The sequence below is a fragment of the Protopterus annectens genome, chromosome 9.part0 (genome assembly GCF_019279795.1).
Source record: "Protopterus annectens isolate FY-2018-M chromosome 9.part0, PAN1.0, whole genome shotgun sequence".
Taxonomy (NCBI): domain Eukaryota; kingdom Metazoa; phylum Chordata; order Ceratodontiformes; family Protopteridae; genus Protopterus; species Protopterus annectens.
In genome coordinates, this window is record NC_056743.1 from 1,304,638,417 (window position 1) to 1,304,656,664 (window position 18,248).

Consider the following 18,248-nt stretch of genomic DNA (forward strand, 5'->3'; position numbering starts at 1 on the left):
TCTTTGTGAAAACTTGAGGATGCAACTTCCATTCGTGTGGATCTGTCATATTTCTGCTTAGGTTGTCTGCCAGTGTGTTTTCCTTCCCTGGCAGAAATTGTGCCTGTAGTTGAATTTGCAATTCCAGTGCTGTGTTCCACAGAGTCATGGCTTGCCTGCACAGGGGGTACGAATGAGTTCCCCCCTGTTTGTTTATGTACCACATCACTGTGGTGTTGTCTGTCCTTATCAATAGCTGGCCTGGATGTAGTAGGTCTTTGAAGGTCATAATAGCCTTTTGCACGGCTAGCATTTCCTTTTGGTTGATGTGAAGTTGCTTCTCTTTTCGGGTTCATTTTCCCTGAATGCACTGTTCTGTCATGTGTGCTCCACAGGCGTAGTCTGAGGCGTCTGTTGTGATGATTTGAGTTGCTTGAGGTACACAGAAAGGAAGACCTGTGTTTCTTTGGCAAGCTTGAGCCCACCACATAAATTCCTTTTGAAGGCATGGAATGAGTGGTATAATTGCTTCCAAGCTGTGGCTGTGTTGAGACCATAAGTTTTTTAGGTACCATTGAAGTTTCCTCATATGCAGCTTTGCACATGGGATTAGTAAGATGCAAGATGCCATGAATCCCAGAGCCTGCAGGACTTTCCTTGCAGTTAGCCTGGTGTAAGTTGTCATTTTTCTGAAGTATTGAGACAGTTGCCCTTGCTTGTCTGGCATGAGATAGGCCATCTGGGTGGTTGTATCCAAGCTGGCACCCAGGAAAATTATTTGTTGAGAGGGTATTAGTTTTGATTTCTTTTTGTTGACTGTGTATCCCAGGAAGTTCAACAGTTTTATTACAAATGCCAGGTGCTGCAGTAGTATGTCCTTGCTGTCCGTTTGGATCAGGCAGTCATCCAGATATGGGTAGATTTGTATACCTTGCAGTCTGCAGAAGGCGATTACTGATGCCAGGCATTTCGTAAACACTCTAGGCGCAGTAGATAAGCCAAAGGGCAATGCAGAGAATTGGTAATGGGTTGAACCTGCAAGAAATCTGAGGTATCTTCTGCAATCTTGTCTGATAGGGACATGCAGGTATGCCTCCTTGAGGTCCAATGTTACCAGCCAAGACTCCTTGCCCAGCATGGGAAGAAGCTGCTGTAATGTGAGCATCTTGAATTTTGGCACCTGTAGATATGTGTTTAGGATGGATAGGTCTAAGATAGGTCTCCAATCTTTGTCTTTCCTTGGTACCAGGAATAGTCTGGAATAAAACCCTTGACCTTGTTCTTTTGTAGGTACCTCTTGAATTGCTTTCATGTCCGTGAGAGCTGAAATTTGTTTTAGTGCCTCTGCCCTTTGATTTTGTGGCAGGTTTGGCATGCCTCTCATTTTGGAAGGGTGTGAAAGTGGAACCTGTAGCCTCTGTCTATAATGTCCAGAATCCATTTGTCTTTTGTAACAATATGCCAATTTTTTGAGAATAATGTCAGTTTTCCACCCAAAGGTGCTGCCATTAAAGCTTTGCTTGGCAGGTGTAGGGGGAAGTCATTGTGTCCGTTTTCTAAAAGAGTGTAATCTATCTTCTCCACCTCTTGGGGTTGGTGCTTGCCACTGTCTGGCTCTGAAAGATCCTTGAGGTTGCCCTCTACCCCTTGGACACCTGTTTCTGCCCCTTTGAGGTCTGTCCGTGGCTGGAAAGGACCAATTTTTTGAAGGCCAGTTTCTGCTGAAACGTGGAGGCTGTACCTGCAGGAAATCTTTCACTGTTTGCATTGATTTTGCTTTTTCCTCCATTTTCTTTAGCACCTCCTCAGCTTTAACACCAAACAATACATCTTTTTGAAGAGGTGCATCTAACTTAGCTTTGACATGATCTGGTAAGGTTTGCTCTTTGAGCCAAGCATGCCTATGTATAACAGACCCCGTAACAGCAGCTCTACATGAGGCCTCTAAAGCATCAAAACCACACTGCAAGGTATGTTTACCCACTTGCTCTGCACCATGCAACAAATCCTGCAACTCTTTTAAATCTGGTTGTTCTGGTTGTGTCATCTTGCTTTTCAGCTGAGATATCAAAAACTGTTGATACTTTAACATATGGAACTGACAGTTTAATGCCCTCATAGTTAAAGTGGCGAGGTGTACACCTTTTCCCCACCTTTCTAAAGCTCTGGAATCTCTCTCTGAAGGTAATGGGTTTTTAGCAGTAGCAGCCTTAATTCCCTTGGGACCCTGTGAAATAGTTTCTGGGTCAGCAGTATGGCTTTTATATAGGAACTGGTGAGAATCAGGAACCCGGTAATACCTGTCTGGTTTAACAGGAGCTGGAGGCAAAGAATCAGGATTAAGGCTGGCTTCTGTGTACACATCATCCAATATATCTAAAACAGGAGGGATAGCCAGAGGCCTATGCTGGGGAGCAAAGAAATTCCCTGAGCCTTTTCTTGGAATCTGAGTAATCTTGGCCTTCCCAGTGAAAGTGTTCCCTCAATGTATGCAGGGTTTCCCCAAAAGAGAAGTCCTCAGGGGGGGAGACCGAGGGAATAGACTCCTCTGCATCAGAGTCTTCGAATGGAGAATAGGCATAATCCTGGTCCTCAGATAGTTCTGAGGTAATAGAAGCTTGATCTGAGGAAGGGTAGTCTTCCTCTAATCTGGGCCTTTTGTCAGAGGGGGGTTGAGAACCCCTGATAAGAGTAATCAAATCCTCAGCCATTTTAAGCATCTGTTTTTTAGGCATGGTGCCTTGACAGGGGGTCTGATGAACCTGTTTTTTGGTTTTCATGGCTGATTTAGATTTAGTGAAAGCTTTAATAGAGAAGGAGGAAGGCCTGAAGACCCCTTGAGAAATGGCAGGCCTGTCTAAATTCTGAGTTTCCTCGCCAGGAGTGGCGTCGGTATCTGTAGTAGGAATGGGGGCCGAGGAGCCTGCGACCTCGGGTACTGAAGACACTGGTAATGCATTGTCATCGGTACTCAGGGGCTGCGTAGGCGCCTCGCTGAGTACCGGAGAACCGGTAGTCGGCCTTAGCGTGGTTTCAGTAGCTGGTGCGGGCCTCGTATGTCGGTCCTTATCTTTGCATTTTTTGCTCAAAACTGGAGTCGGAGTATCCGACGACATAATATAATTAAATTTTTTGCCAAAAAAGTGAAGGGTGAACTCCGCCCGACGCTTAATAGTGCGTTTGTTTAATCTAGCACAAAAATGGCAGGCCGAGATGTCGTGGCCTGGGCCTAAGCAAGGTATACAGAAAGAGTGGAAATCCTTATGCGGTATTTGCTTCCCACATGAAATGCAATTATTAACTTTATCTGATATTGGTCTGAGGCAAGAAAAGTTTCCCCAACGGGGTACTTAGCTTTCAAGACGACTTCGGCTGAAATACTTTCGTAAATCTCAGGAGCTGGCCGACCGGCACTTGCAAACTGCTTCTGCTTCGGGCACCGCACGGCAAGAAAGACTGGGGAAAATGGCGTCGGCTGCCTCTTTTATACCCCTGCCGCACTGACATCAGGGAAGAAGCGACGACAACCGACGCCGGACCTAGACTTTGGAATTCGGCCGACCGAGGACCCGCCTGACGGCAGGATAACCCATCTGTTATGACTGCAGCTGTATGCACGATGAACATCCATAGATCATGTAGAGGTATTATGGAGATATTTCAGAAATTTTATGAAAATTTCTATAAAGCACAGACATGTGGAAATCAACATACAGCACAAATGGAAATATTTATGGAAGACTTGAGTATGCCAAAGTTAGAGGTAGATGAGGCTCAATAATTAACAGTTAAGATAGGAGATGAGATAGCAATGGTGAATTATGATCAATCTGCAAGGAAGTATAAAGGAATAGATGGTATTCCTGTGGAAGTTTGGAAGCTTGGAGGGAATAAGTGATAATCTGGAAGGTTTTGTTTAATAATACTTTAAAAGAAGGGAAAACACTAACATCTTGGAAGAAAGCTGTAGTGGCGGCAATACCTAAAGATAGGAAAGACACATCAGACACATTCATATATGCCCATTCAATTTTACACCATGATTATAAAGTGTTTATGTCTGTAATAGCACTGAATAACATTAATAGAACAATGATGATACAGAGAGTTGTTGATGGGTCTTGATGCAAAGAGAGGATATGACAGAGTAAGCTTGGATTTTATGAGTAGGGTGATGGAAGCATTTGCATTCCCTGATACAATAATAAGGTTAATTAGGAAGATATACAAGGAATCAGAGGCAAAAATTATAGTGGGAGGGTTCCTCTCTGATATGTTCTCTCTGAACAGAGGAACCAGGCAGGTGTGTCTTCTTTCATCTTTGGTATGGTAATCAAGAAAATTTGGCTTTATTTGCAGGTGATATTATTTCTATTATTTATCTTTTCAGGACATAAAATTAATGAACATATTTGTTGGGACATGATAAAATGAAGTATTTAGGAGTCTAGATTAAAATGATTCTGTTATGGCAGCTACCCATATGTGGGAAGAGATTAAACAAAAGATAATTAAAAAAATGAGAAACTGGAAGGTCTTGTTTTTGGGTATAGATAGCAAGATGCAAACAGTGAAAATGTTTTAGTCCCTTTAGTTTTATACACAGTTCATAGGTAGGTACTAGGCTATTGGCCCTAGGGCCTATATAAGCCTAGCTAAACAGTACCCTGACTTTTGCCACCCAAGAAAATTATTTTCCTGTGCCCCTGTCAAGCAGAGCCACAGAAGTGATCCCCAGGGTGGATTTCCTATTTCAAATACAATCATCAAGATTTTTCTTGAAGAGTGCTAATGAGGAGCTTTGTTTGATATAGATAGGTAGTTTGTTCCAGAGTATGGGAAGTCTCTGAGACAGGAATCTATCCCTCCAGCATGTTCTGTTTATTGTGGTGACAAGGTTTAGGTCCCTAGAATGTGTAGCTCAGAGGGATTGGGATTTCTTTACGTGGAGCATGTCCAACAGCTCTGGGTTTGACATAGCTTTGTATGTTAGGCAGAGATTGCCTCTGAGTAGGCAATATGTGACAGAGTAAAGCTGGAGTTTTTTGAGACGGTCTGCGTAGGGCATCTGTTTGAGGCCAGTAATCCTCTTTGTGAGGCATATTTTTATCAGGCAGATGAAAATTAATAAAGAGTTGAAGGATTTTATCTGAGGGGGAAAAGGGCAAGGGTCAGTTGGGATAGGCTGATCCTTCCAATAGAACAAGGTGGTAAAGGATTATCTAATTTGAAGGGATATGTTAGAGCTACACAGCTAAGGCTCATATATGTAACTCAAGCAGAAAGCTATAATTCAAAGTGGTAAGATATGATGATGAAGCAGGTGGATGGGACTTCAAGAAATAAGGAGAGAGTTGGATTTTTGGATGCAGATCCTTAAGGAGACTAACAACAGACATACAAAATATTATATTCATAAAGTAGCAAGAAGTATTCTAAGAACTAACCCAACATGAGAATAGACAAAGGAGATTTTGCCAGTATGGATGACTGTAATTAGAGGAACACAGAATAGGCAAGATGGGGCTGGAAATGACTGGAGAAAAGTGGCAAAGGGGAACCAAAGTACTGGGAGGAAGGAAATAGCTATAGAGGGGCAGGTAATACTATGGGAACATTTCAAGAAGACATTTGAACTGCAGGCTACAGACTGTCTTCACAAAAGGGATAATTAGAAGGGCATATAAAATATTGCTCTATAACTATATGAATCAGAGAAGGGTAGAAAAGTTTAGAAAGAGAGACTGGGTAAGCCACAAGGAAACAATTGTATGACATATGTATGGCTCCCAAATATGCAACAAAGTCTAGAAGATTTAGGATGTTTTGCTATAAATTGTTTGCATAGGTACTTTTATACCCCAAGCAGACTCCAAAGATGTTTTTCACAGGTAGATAGCAAATGTTGGAGGTGTGATGGGGAAGAAAAAAGTAACTGGGAACATATATTCTGGGAATGCAATGAGTTGGCAGACTTTAAAAATTCCCAACAGTGTCAGAAATATTGGGTAAGCAAATGGGTGCAATTAAGGAAATTATTTTTTGAGCTATTATACAGGTCTGAATTGCCTAGATGTAGTAAGGCCTTTTTAAGTTTAATTCTGGTGACTTTTAAAAATAAATTACTAGAACATGGAAATCAAAGTCTAAAACAACAGTATTTGAAGTACTGACTATTGTAAAAAAGAAAATAACTTGTATTGGGATCTTTAAAAAGGGTACGAGCAGTTTACATAGGAAAAATGGAAACTGGGAACAATACATGCAGAATAATGTTTTGGTGGAAGAGTGAGGTTTAAAGGAAAGAAAGAATTGATCAATTTATACAATGTTAGATTGATGATAATTATACAACATAACAAGTGATGTATAATGTTGGCATCTGGGAATATGTTAATATGTTCTGTTTTCTTTTATATAAATGTAAGTTTGCTATATCTTAAGTTATAATTTAATAAATGTGTTTAGAAAACTTTCTCTGTTGATTCTTAGTTCTTTTTAACGGGGATTCATAACTGACTTTTACCTCAGAAATCTTTTTAGCATATGATTAGGCAACAAAGCATTTTGTTGTTCAAAGGGAGGAACAAATAATGCCTTCTAAAACAGTAAACACCCAATGGAGGCAATGGGTCTCTCCAGACGCTTCAGAAATATAGGCACCTCTAATAAAGGTCCTATACACTTAAGACAAACCAAAAAGATTTAGTCCAGTCTAGCAATAAAATGAGGACTTATTGCAACATGGACAGCTAATGTCCAAGTAAAAACATTAAATAGGTATTGTAAAACTGCAAAAATGGAAGCTATAAATGAACTGAATTCAAATCTCATGGCTCAAAAACAGAAGCTTTCCACTGGCCACAGTAGGCCTTCAGGATGAAAGGTTTTCAAGAAGATAAGAAACGTGTTACAAAACAGTTGGAAACCCCATTTACTTTAGCAACTACTAGAAATGAAAAAAAAAGATGTCATCTTTAGAGAATGGTGGTCAAATGAGGTTCCCCATAACGGCTGCATAAGTAGTGTCGTGTGAAGCAAGACTGTTTGTGCTGTGAGGGAAGTAAGGCTGTGGTCAAATCCACATCTACCTGGGCCAGAATGAAGCTGCTAACTTTCATACTGGGGAGTTTTACCTTCTGCACGAACTTCATCATTACAGGAAGTGGTGGAGAACAGACTCTACCGACAGTAAGAAGGGAAGGGGAAAATGTGGTGTTGTATGGTATTTGCAAAGAGGTCATAACTGGTTTACCACATTTGTAGCAAACTATTTGGGCAAGGAGAGGCTGACAGATCATGCATACTAACAGCTCACCTTAGTAGCCAAGAAGCTGGCCTACTTTATATGAATGATATACAATGTAACTTCTACTAATCTCCTATTGCTACATCTGCATGGATTGCATGCAGATATGGTAGGAATGAGTGTCATCCTACTTAATTGATAATGCCAGATATTCTCAGGGAAAGAATTTAGGAGTTTCTTGCAATACAACCTAGATCAGAAGCATTGATGATAATGGTGGCCACAGCATTGTCCAGAGTAAGTTGCTGCCAGAAAGATACTGTGTTAAGGTTGTTCCTCAACTTTGTGCATAGCCTGCAAGCTCTACATACCATGTTTTCAGAAATCTGTTTGGACTGTTTCTGCAGCATGTGTGTGCAGATAGTCATTTAAATTACCCAGGCTGCACGTTTCATGTTTTTTTTAACTGGTTATTTTTTCTTGAGTGTCACTTAAATACACAGAGTATATATGTGGCCTTGTCTTTTCTGATAAGACTCGAGGCCTGAATCTACAGGCACTGTTGCTGACTCCCTAATGGTGATTTGCCCACCCATCCTGCCATTCCTTGCTCTGCTTTTTGAACTTGGTGATTTTTAACCTGCACACCCTTACGGTAAATTGAGCTTTGCAAGCTCCTCCCTTTCTACATTGCTTTTGATATCCTGAATTATTTATTTTCCTTGTGCTTATTTGGAAAAAAAATGCATTTTGCCTCTCATTCTTTGTTTTACTGACGTACATGCTCTGAATTCATTATCTAGCTAGTTGTTGGATAAAGTAATGTATTTTATAGTCTAGTAAGCTATTTTACTGTGTTTTACATAGAGGACTGAGGATTTTCCATCTAGTGACAGTGGGTGGTAGTGTGGTCTATACAGGTTGGGAAAACAAACACATTATAGATTCCTGCATGAAGCCATTTTATTGGCCATAGGGCTTGTTAATCATCTTACCTTAGTTTTAGCACCTGTATATATTCTGCACAATTGAGTGGCCTTTGGCTCATTTCCACAAAGCAAAGTACTTTTATTGAATAATCACACTTTTATAAACTGTTAAAAGTACACTGCTGTTGATATCTTGAATTACTTATTGCCTCTCCTTGTGCCTTTCCTTAAGTTTGTTTGTGGCAGCATTGCAATTTGGACACACTTTCACTGTGCTTTTACATTAGGAGGACTGGGATTATTCATCTAGTGGCAGTAGGTGTCTGCCTAGTCTGATTTGGGAGCATGCAAAAGGGCTGTAAACACATACATTTTATTGGCCAGAGGTCTCAGTCGTCAGATTTCAGTATTTCCAGTGCTGATATAAATTTGGCATGTTTGCAAGGAGCACCTCACAGTGCCAGTGGCAGATGCAAAATCTAGAAGCAAATTTTCCCTTTATAATTGCTCATAAAGTGGTACTCTATAAAGCAGTAATTACAGAGCAAATACCTTGCACACTGACAAGATATTAATGCAGCTAGATTGCACACAGAATGGCAACACTATTAAATTTAGTATTTTATAGCCTAGTCTGCCTCCAACCTCCCCCGACTAAAAAAGCACTGTTAATAACTTTCTGTTAACTCCCATAATTCCACACCCTTGTAGCTCACCAATTACGGGACCAGACAACATGACTATGCAATTTCCTAACTTCTCTACATACGGCTGCTGATTTTCTATTCCAGACCCAAAACAAAGGAGAAATAATAGTTTCCTGGATTTATGCAGGTAGCTCAGATATTCCACAGCAAGGACAACAGCTCAAGACAGTCTGACCAGCTCTTTATAGCCATCATGCTAGGCAAGCAGGGTAGGCTACTGCCCAGACAAAACACTGTCCAAATTGTTAAGCTTAACTGTATTATCTTCTGCTGTGAGAAATTTGAAAAAGTCACCAGGCAGCAGCCTTCTCCCAGCTCAGTGTGTCTGAGGCAGCCACCTGGACTACTTGCCATGTTTTTATTCAGACATTGTAAACCTTGATCGTTAGTCTAGAGGTAGGACAAGATTTGCCACTGCTGGTTACGCTACAACTCACAGCACCTTGTGGGACAGCTGCTTTAACTAAAAATGCTTTGTGCTGCTCTCCATTTTTAGCCATCCTGGACAGTCTAGCTGTGCTCTAGGGATGCTCATTAGATTCCAGGTCAGGCTGCAAATGGCAGACAACTGATGCAGGTAATTTTCCATGTGGATTGTGACTCTACTTTTTTTGTGTGTGTACTGTTATGGTGAATTTACTTGCACAGCTGTAGGTTTGTGGTATTTATAAACAAAATGATGACAGACCACAATCTGATATTAAAACACCCATTTACTGTAACTAGAATGACTGAATCCTGAGGGTCAGCACTGCTCAGTGTGTGGAAACTTTTACAAGTTGCCAATCCCTCCTCTCTGCCCCACTCCCCCAACTCTTCGGTCTGCTATTTCTTTCCCAGTACAAATGCATCTGCATAAGAGAAAATGTCCAGGCTATGATTTAAAGATTTAAAACCAATTTCTTTCGGATTCTTTAAGAGCAGATTCCCATACACACACTTCTACATATGTTCTTGGTGATGAAAGTCTGTTATAGTGATTTTCTTAGCTGTTTTAATCCCTTCCTCAGTTTTTATATGTATATGCCCTTCACAAGACCATTATTATGATTTTTTTTTTTTTTTGCCATTAAGCATTATTGTGGCAAGTGAAATATGTTAGCCAGCAGTCACACTTTTTTATTTGACTTAGCCCAAGTGACAACACTGAATTTCAGTGTCTGTCAGATTCACCAGTGTGCTAAGAAAATGACGCTTCATGTTCCAGGAGCTTCCATTTGTGGAAAGCAAGATTCTTGACATTTGATATAAAAGCCTTCTAGTTCTGCTCCCTGTTCCTCTAGACCAAAACAGCACAAGTAAAACATAACTCTGATAAGTGTAGGCATTTCATTTAAGAATGGACTTTGTTTTAAAGTTGGAAGACAAAGCTTGATCCATTTCTTAACATTAAAAGAAATGTTTTTTTTTTTTTTTGAGTTGCAGCAAGAGGTGCAGTAGGAGGACCATATCAGATTTGAACTCACACTCTTGGTTAAAGAAGACATGAAGCATTAAGGGGAAGTTTAATTCAAGCTGCTTTCGTTAGTTGTAGTTGAGTCTAGCACTACACCTTGGGGAGACCCCTCCTGTTATTTTTGAAAGCACCACCTTGCCCATTTTACTTTTAATCTCCTGTCAGTGGATCACTTGGGATTCCAGCTGTATATTATGATGATCTAGCTGCTGCTGTAAAACAGCTTGAGATGTGAATTTCCCCTAACCCTGGAGCTCAAGGTGAGGGCCCCCTTCTTTTCTATGGCTGTTCAAGCTACCTTTTTTTCTTAGTAATAGTACTCTTAGCATCTCCCTAGCTGGTATCATTTCTGGCATTAGTCTATTTGATGCAAATCTTACTGTTTTTATTATGCTGACCATAGCTAAGGTTGGCATCAGTCTGTCAGCCCTCCATTGCACTTAAAATGGCTTACCAGGCATTGGCAATGCTATTGTTAATGCTACCAACAACTGTCTTGAATCTTCTGGAGCTTCAGCATTGCTACAGACCTTGGTATTTCCATCAGTTAATAATGCCACATTGCTATTCTCAGCTGCTCATGCCCTCTCACATCTGCCTTCAATTTCTTAGCTTAGATTTTTTTTCCTTCCTCAGTTTCAAGTGGAGGTTCCTGCACTAGTAAGAGGCCATTCTTTTCTGAGGTGGTCTTGTCTATCAAAGAAGCATAGATACTGTCACAAAAAAAAAACACCATTACTCAAAGCTGGAGCCATTCACACAGGATGTTAAGGAGGAGGAGAACTGAGAAGTTTCTCCCTCTCCTCCAGATTGTCCCACATTGGGAATTCTTGCAGAAGGTGCAACTGCTAAAACGCTCATCAGTAGTTCTGATTAGTCTCACCAGCTTGGACATCTTACAGCATGTTTACAGCTTATGAGTACTGGTTCCATGGGAGTCTTTTCAAAGATGTAACATGTAAGCACAGACTGAAGCTAGCTGCAACAGTTTCAGTCCTTCTGTCCATATCCTGATAAGAGTTCCAGGCAGCAAACAGATGAGAGCTGTGTTTCTTTTTTCCATGCTGTCTGTTGAGACAAACTTATCTGACCCACTTGAAGTATTTCCAATGAACTTTGATGAAAGCAGTGCAGAGTGTAACAGATTGCCTGCCTGTCAGTTCCTTTAACAATTTAATTGAAACACAGGATTCCATGTCTGGCAGCTGTCTGCCAGACATGGAATCCTGTGTTTCAATTAAATTGTTAAAGGAACTGTCAGGCAGTCAATCTGTTACACTCTGCACTGTAATGTCTAGAGTGCACTTCTAGGCCCTAGGATCCAGGAGAGATCCACTTGTCAGCATTCCTGACATTTGATAGCCTTTGGAGGGGATACTGAAGCAGCATTGTTGACACACCTTTTAGAGACCTCTTTCTTTGGACGAGAAATTAATGAACACTTGAACAGGATGAAGGAGAATGGGCAAACCCTTTTGGCTGTAGGGATCTGATTTCATGCTTCATTTCTCTTTTCACAGACTGCAGAGGACGTAGAATACCCAACGGCAGGAGGTAGATGGATTCCAGCAGCCCACCCAATCCATTGTTCACTAACCTAGAGGCCAGACATGATCAAGGAAGGTCAGGTTCAGCACAGTTTGGAGCACAGCACTTCTATCCCAACTACCTTTCTTTGGAGGTAGTCAAGAATAAATTCTTCATCTATGTCTCAACCTGGTGCATGATAACCAAGGACAGGGACTAGGGAGACCACAGCAAAAGGTTATAGTAGCTCCCTTCTATCTTCCCATTCCACTAACTTTATCTTTGTTGTACGCCCCAAAAACAGGCAAGGAAGGAGATGCAAAAACTTTGCACAAAAAGTGAGCTGCCCAAAACGTTCCAACATAGTAACAAGACTTACTAATATTATTGCTGTCTTTAATTCGAGCCAACATTTTACATCTAGATGGCCTAAATAACTTCTTTCACATGATCATCCTTCAGTGTACACTTGTGCTTGTTAAGAGGAGACAGGAAGTGCTTAATTCTTCAGGATGTTTATCTGCATAGCAAAAATTGCTAAGCAGTCTAGAGGGCTCCTCCAATTCTGCCTTGGAACCAATCTTTATCAAATTTGGGCCCTTCCTTTCATTCTCTCCTTAGACTCTTCAGGGTTGTTTTCACAAACTACATGTCTGTAGAAGAGTTCACCTCAAACTGCAGGGCTCCAGTGTTTTCTGTCTAGATGTGTGGCTAAAGGTTGCAGCTTCCAGGGGCATTCTTATACTGCAGAAGAAAACTTTGCTGCATCTGTTTCACTCCTTGGGGTGTTTACGACTGGCTCATGGTTGCACTATCCAGAGACAGATTTATTCAACAGAGGGAGTTTTTGCTCCATCTATTTCAATCCTTGGGAGTGACAATAAAGGTTGCAAAATCCTAGCTTCTACCTGCTGAGTTATTTACTTCTATAGGCTATTCCCTGGATACTGGGTCTTATTTTACTGTTAGAAAAGTATCCCAAATATTTTGCAGTCATTACATCTTCTCCTGCTAGCTCAGATTCACACACTGCAGGAGTATGTCTCCAAGTTTAGGACTCACGGCAACTTTTATTTATTTATTTTCCTTTACCAGGGTAGTACGCTGATCACTATAGACCATTTGCAGGCACAGCCTAGGAGAAGATATGCACAAAAAAAGAAAATTGAACAAATTCACAAAACTAGTCACAGAAGAAACAATTGCTACAATATGTAAATAATATTAACAGAGTAGAAAATCAAATGTGCATTAATTTTAGTAATAAATATGAAAGAGAAGCAGCAGCTGAGAACAGAAGATCAAAGTAGAAGTTATGCTGGTGAGGAGGGAGATATGTTATTGTCCAGTGGAAAAGCATCTGCAGTCAGATTTTTGATGAAGGTGTCTTTTTAGTTCAGCTCTGAAGGTGGTGATAGAGGAGACGACTTTAAGGTGTCTGTTCATAGTGGTGTAGTAGTCTAATGACCACTAGGAACCTTTATAGACCTATCCATGCAACCCAAATATGTCTCATAAGTTATATGTTTTAGACATTTATATAGGGGTGATTGTTAGTTACGATGTAATTTACTGACTGCCTTTATACATCATTTATGTATTTAGATCTAGAAGTTCTAATGTGGTTTGTTTTGCGGATGTGCAGAAACTTATAAGTAGAACAAAATTAAAGGACTTCCTTACTACCCTGGATACATGTTGGTCAAAGGCCAGGTTACTGTCTATATGTGTTCAAAGATCCCGGACTAGTAGATGAACTCTTAGGGGTGTTTTATTGATGAAGTAGTTTCCTACTCTATTCCTTCCTTTATCTTCCTATTCCTTTACGATAGCAATAGTCTCTGCAGTATCCAAGCCTTGTAACTGACCCAGCCTGAACCTCCTACAGTCAATTGCCTTGTGTGGGTATTCCCATCTAAAATACCAGGAAATAATTTATGATAACCAATAGTCTCTGCAGTATCCAAGCCCTGTGACTGACCCAGCCTGAACCTCCTACAGTCAATTGCCCTGCATGGGTATTCCCATCTAAAATACCAGGAAATAATTTATGATAACAATAGTCTCTGCAGTATCCAAGCCCTGTGACTGACCCAGCCTGAACCTCCTACAGTCAATTGCCCTGTGTGGGTATTCCCCTCTAGAATACCAAGAAATAATTTATGTATGTGCAGCCTAAAGTAATTAATAATGTATTCAATACCTATACTGATGCTCCTGTCCTGGCTGTAAGCTAGCACATTCTCTGGACCACTCCCTGGTGTCTACCTCTGCTCTCTACATCCTACTCACTCTCCTTGAATCAACCAGCTCTCTCTAGCTCTCTGACTACAATGCCCTCCTCTGGACATTTCTCTGGTCTCTCCTCCTGACATCTGCACTCCTCTATTTGAGTGGCTGGCCCCTCGTTTGGTACTCTAATCTTCTGCTGTACATTCCTACTGACCTACCCTGTCTTTTTCTCCCTGTACTTCTGCCCCCCCCTGCCTTCTCAAACTAATATCTACCTAACTGTCCTGATTTCCTGATTGTTTCTGGTAGTTTTTCCAGGGGTGTAGCCCTGCTACGCTCGGGCTCACTTTGTTCCCCTACCCTACCCCCATTCCCACCCTCCCCTACATCAATTACACTTATAATCTCCACCCCCCCTTCCTGCCAGCTCAGCCTCTCACTACATACTTCCTGCCTGTACTCCATCCCCATTCACCTCACTTCCTTCCCCACTCAATTACACTCCCTATACAAACTCTCAATCATTCCCCTAACAATGCAACTCTTCTTTTTTGCCACTGCACTACTCTTATACCTCTCAGCCTTAACCTCATTTCACTCAAATCAGTCCTACATCATTCCTTCAGTTCCATCCCTTCTGCTCACACTCCTAACCATACCCATACTCAGATACAACAAACTTTTGTACATAAACACCTATCCATATATTCTATAAATATTCAAAGTCTAACTAAAAAGATCTTTGAGCTGCATTCCTGGATAGTCCATACAAACCCTAACATCCTTGCCTTGTCCAAAACTTGGCTCAAGTCTCACATCACTAACTGTGAAATACTGCCACCTGGTTACATCTATCGTGCTGATAAATCCCCCCAAAAAAGACGGTCACAAATGTTCTAACTTCAACCCAGACGCCTTTAACCATGTGCTCTCCTCAATTAACTGGCCCTTCCTCCATGACCTTTCCCTAAAAGAGATGAACACTCCACATGGAACGTTATGGTAAGAACATAACTTCTTTATGTGAGAGTGTTCAATCTCGCCATTTGTTCTTACACACGGGTAGCGTCCCTAGCTCCGTCACCCTGAGTGACTCATGGAAGAATGTTCCTGAGCACAGTGGAACCAAAAGCTGTCCTGTCTTTGGAGGCTTTGTCAATCCTATAATGAGCAATGAAAGTATGTGGTTTAGACCACGTGGCTGCTGCACAAATCGTGCCCAAAGGCAGGCGAGCTGCATGAGCCAAGGAAGTGGAAATGGATCTAGTAGAATGGCCCTTAGGTTTGGTGGGCAAGGCCTGATTTGACTTAGAATACACAGAGGCTATACAATCAGTAAGCCATTTAGAAAGCGTATGTTTTGTAACTGCCATGCCCTTTTTATTGTCTGCAAATGCAACAAAAAGTTGATCTGTTTTTCTGTAATCTTTAGTCCTGTCCAAATAAAATCTTAGCTGTCTGTGGACATCTAACTTGTGCAGCATATATTCCAACTTGCTGGTATGGTTTTTGAAGAAAGTAGGGAGTTCAATGGACTGATTAATATTTATGACAGAACATACCTTAGGAAGGAAAGACGGATTTGTTCGTAAGGAAACTCTATCTGGGTGGAAAATTAAGTAAGGTGGTTTAATTGACAGTGTTTGCAGCTCTGACACTCTCTGAGCTGAAGTAACCGCTACAAGAAAAAGAGTCTTTCACGACAAAAACTTCAGGAGGCAAGAAGAGGCTGGTTCGAAGGGTGGTAACATTAGTTGTGACAATAACAAATTTAAATTCCATGGGAATAAAAGGTCTCTGACGGGCGGTCGAAGATGGAAGGAACCTTTCATAAAAGCCTTACAAAGCCTGTGGGACATAATAGAAGAACCGTCCTCACCAACATGGAAGTTGGATATGGCCGTCAACTGTACTCAGTGTGGAAGTAGAGGCTCCTTCATGGAAAAGGATGGATAGAAATTCTAGAACTTTATGTAAAGGAGCAACCAGGGGATCCAAGTGTTGACTAGATGCCCAGTACACAAAGCGTTTCCATTTACTCTTGTAGAGTTTTGTAGTGGAAGCCTTATGAGAGGCAACCAAAATGCGTTGAACTGCCGGAGAAAGTAGATCAGACCTGGCTAGGCGGGGAAGTGGAGCAGCCAAGCTGCTAGCTTGAGGGATAGAAGAGACGGGTGAGGAACTCCCGACGAATGTGTCAGTAGATCTGGTACTGGGTCCAGGATCCACGGTGCCTCTGTTTGATGGGCTCGAAGAAAGGGGAACCATATCTGTCATGGCCAGAATGGGGCTATGAGTATAATTGTCCTTTCCAGGTTCATGGCTTTCTGAAGAAATTTGGGGATCAAGGGGGTAGGTGGAAATGCATATAGGAGACCCGGGGGCCAATCGTGTATCAGTGCATCCCTGGGGACATCCCCTGGAGGGGGTAGAAGAGCAAAATAGCTTCTGCATTTGGCATTCATCGGGGAGGTGAATAGATCGCAGCAAGGCTGGCCCCATTTGCGGAAAATTCTTTCCGCCACCTGTAGTTTGAGGGACCACTTGTGAGGTAACAGGATGGCTCTGCTCAACCTGTCCACAATGACGTTGGATGACCCCGGGATGTGCGTTGCTATCAGAAAGCGACCCATGGACTCTGCCCATTGCCAAATTCTCATGGCCTCTCTGCATAATGGGTAAGATCTGGTTCCCCCTTGTTTGTTTATGTACCAGACTACAGACATGTTGTCTGTCTGAACTGCTATTGTTCCTAGAGGTAGGAGGGTTTGAAAGTGTTGCAACGCCAAGAACACCGCCATCATTTCCAGAACATTTATGTGCAGGTTGTACTCCATGTTGGACCATTCCCCTTGGACTGTTCTTCCCTGAAAAAGTCCCCCCCACCCTATCAGAGAAGCGTCCGTGGTTATAGTGGCCGTCGGATTCGGCAGAACAAATGGACGACCCATAGTGAGATCCCGACTGGACACCCACCATGAGAGGTCTCGCTTGCAAGAATCTGTTATCAGAATCTCGTGCGTTAGGGGTAACTGCTGGAATGACCACTGCATGAACAGCAGCCATTGGAGGAGCCTCATGTGCAATCTCCCCATGGGAACTGCAATCAGGGACGCTGCCATGAGTCCCAAAACCTTCAACACCAATTTGGCCGGGGCTTTCCTGCATTGCAGTAGAAGAAGAACCTGTTCCTTGAGGGATGAAGCCCTTACTTGAGGGAGCTTTACCAATGTTAAGCACGTATCTAGGTCTGCTCCGATGAATGAAATATGCTGTGAGGGCAGTAAGGCAGATTTTTTGAAGTTTATGGAAATCCCTAGGTGGGAACAAAGGTTGACTGTATAGTCTCTGGCTTGTATGAGGCGACGCTCAGTGGTGGCGGTGAGGAGCCAGTCGTCCAGATAGGGAAACACCCGGAATCCTAGACATCTCAAGTGAGACGCTACCACTGCCATGTATTTGGTGAATACCCTGGGGGCTGAGGTGAGCCCAAAGGGCAGGGCTCGAAATTGAAAATGACTGGCTCCCAGCCGGAAGCGCAGGTGATCTCTGGACGGTCTGGCCATCTTGATGTGGTAGTACGTGTCCTTGAGATCTATCGAGCACATCCAGTCATCCTTCTGCAAAAATGGAAGGATCGATTGAAGCGTGACCATCTGGAACTTTTCCTTCTTCACGAAGGTATTGAGATTGCTGAGATCCAAAATGGGTCTCCAGTCCCCTGTCTTTTTTGGAACTAAAAAGAACCTTGAGTAAGTTCCGGATCCTTTTTGGTCCGCCGGGACTGGCTGAATGACTCTTTTTTTGAGCAGCTTTGAAATTTCTATTGCTGCTGGGCCTCGCAGACGGGGTGGCACATCTGGAGACCTTCTTTGTTGGGGTGGAGTTGACATAAAGGGGATTTTGTATCCTCTGGTTACAATGCTTTTTACCCAGGTGTCTGAGGTGAGTGTTAGCCAGGCCTGTGGGTATAAAGCCAAGCGACCCCCGACTGCCTCCAGAGCAGGACAGTCGGGCCCCCATTCAGGAGTGCTGGAAAGGCTTACCAGGGATAGGATCCCTGTCGCCTTGGTTCTGCGGACCCCCTCTGCCACCGGGGTGACGTCTTCCATGTCTGCCCCCCCCTCTGCCTCTGGGGGGGGTTCACTCTGTGTGGCCTGGAAAGATCC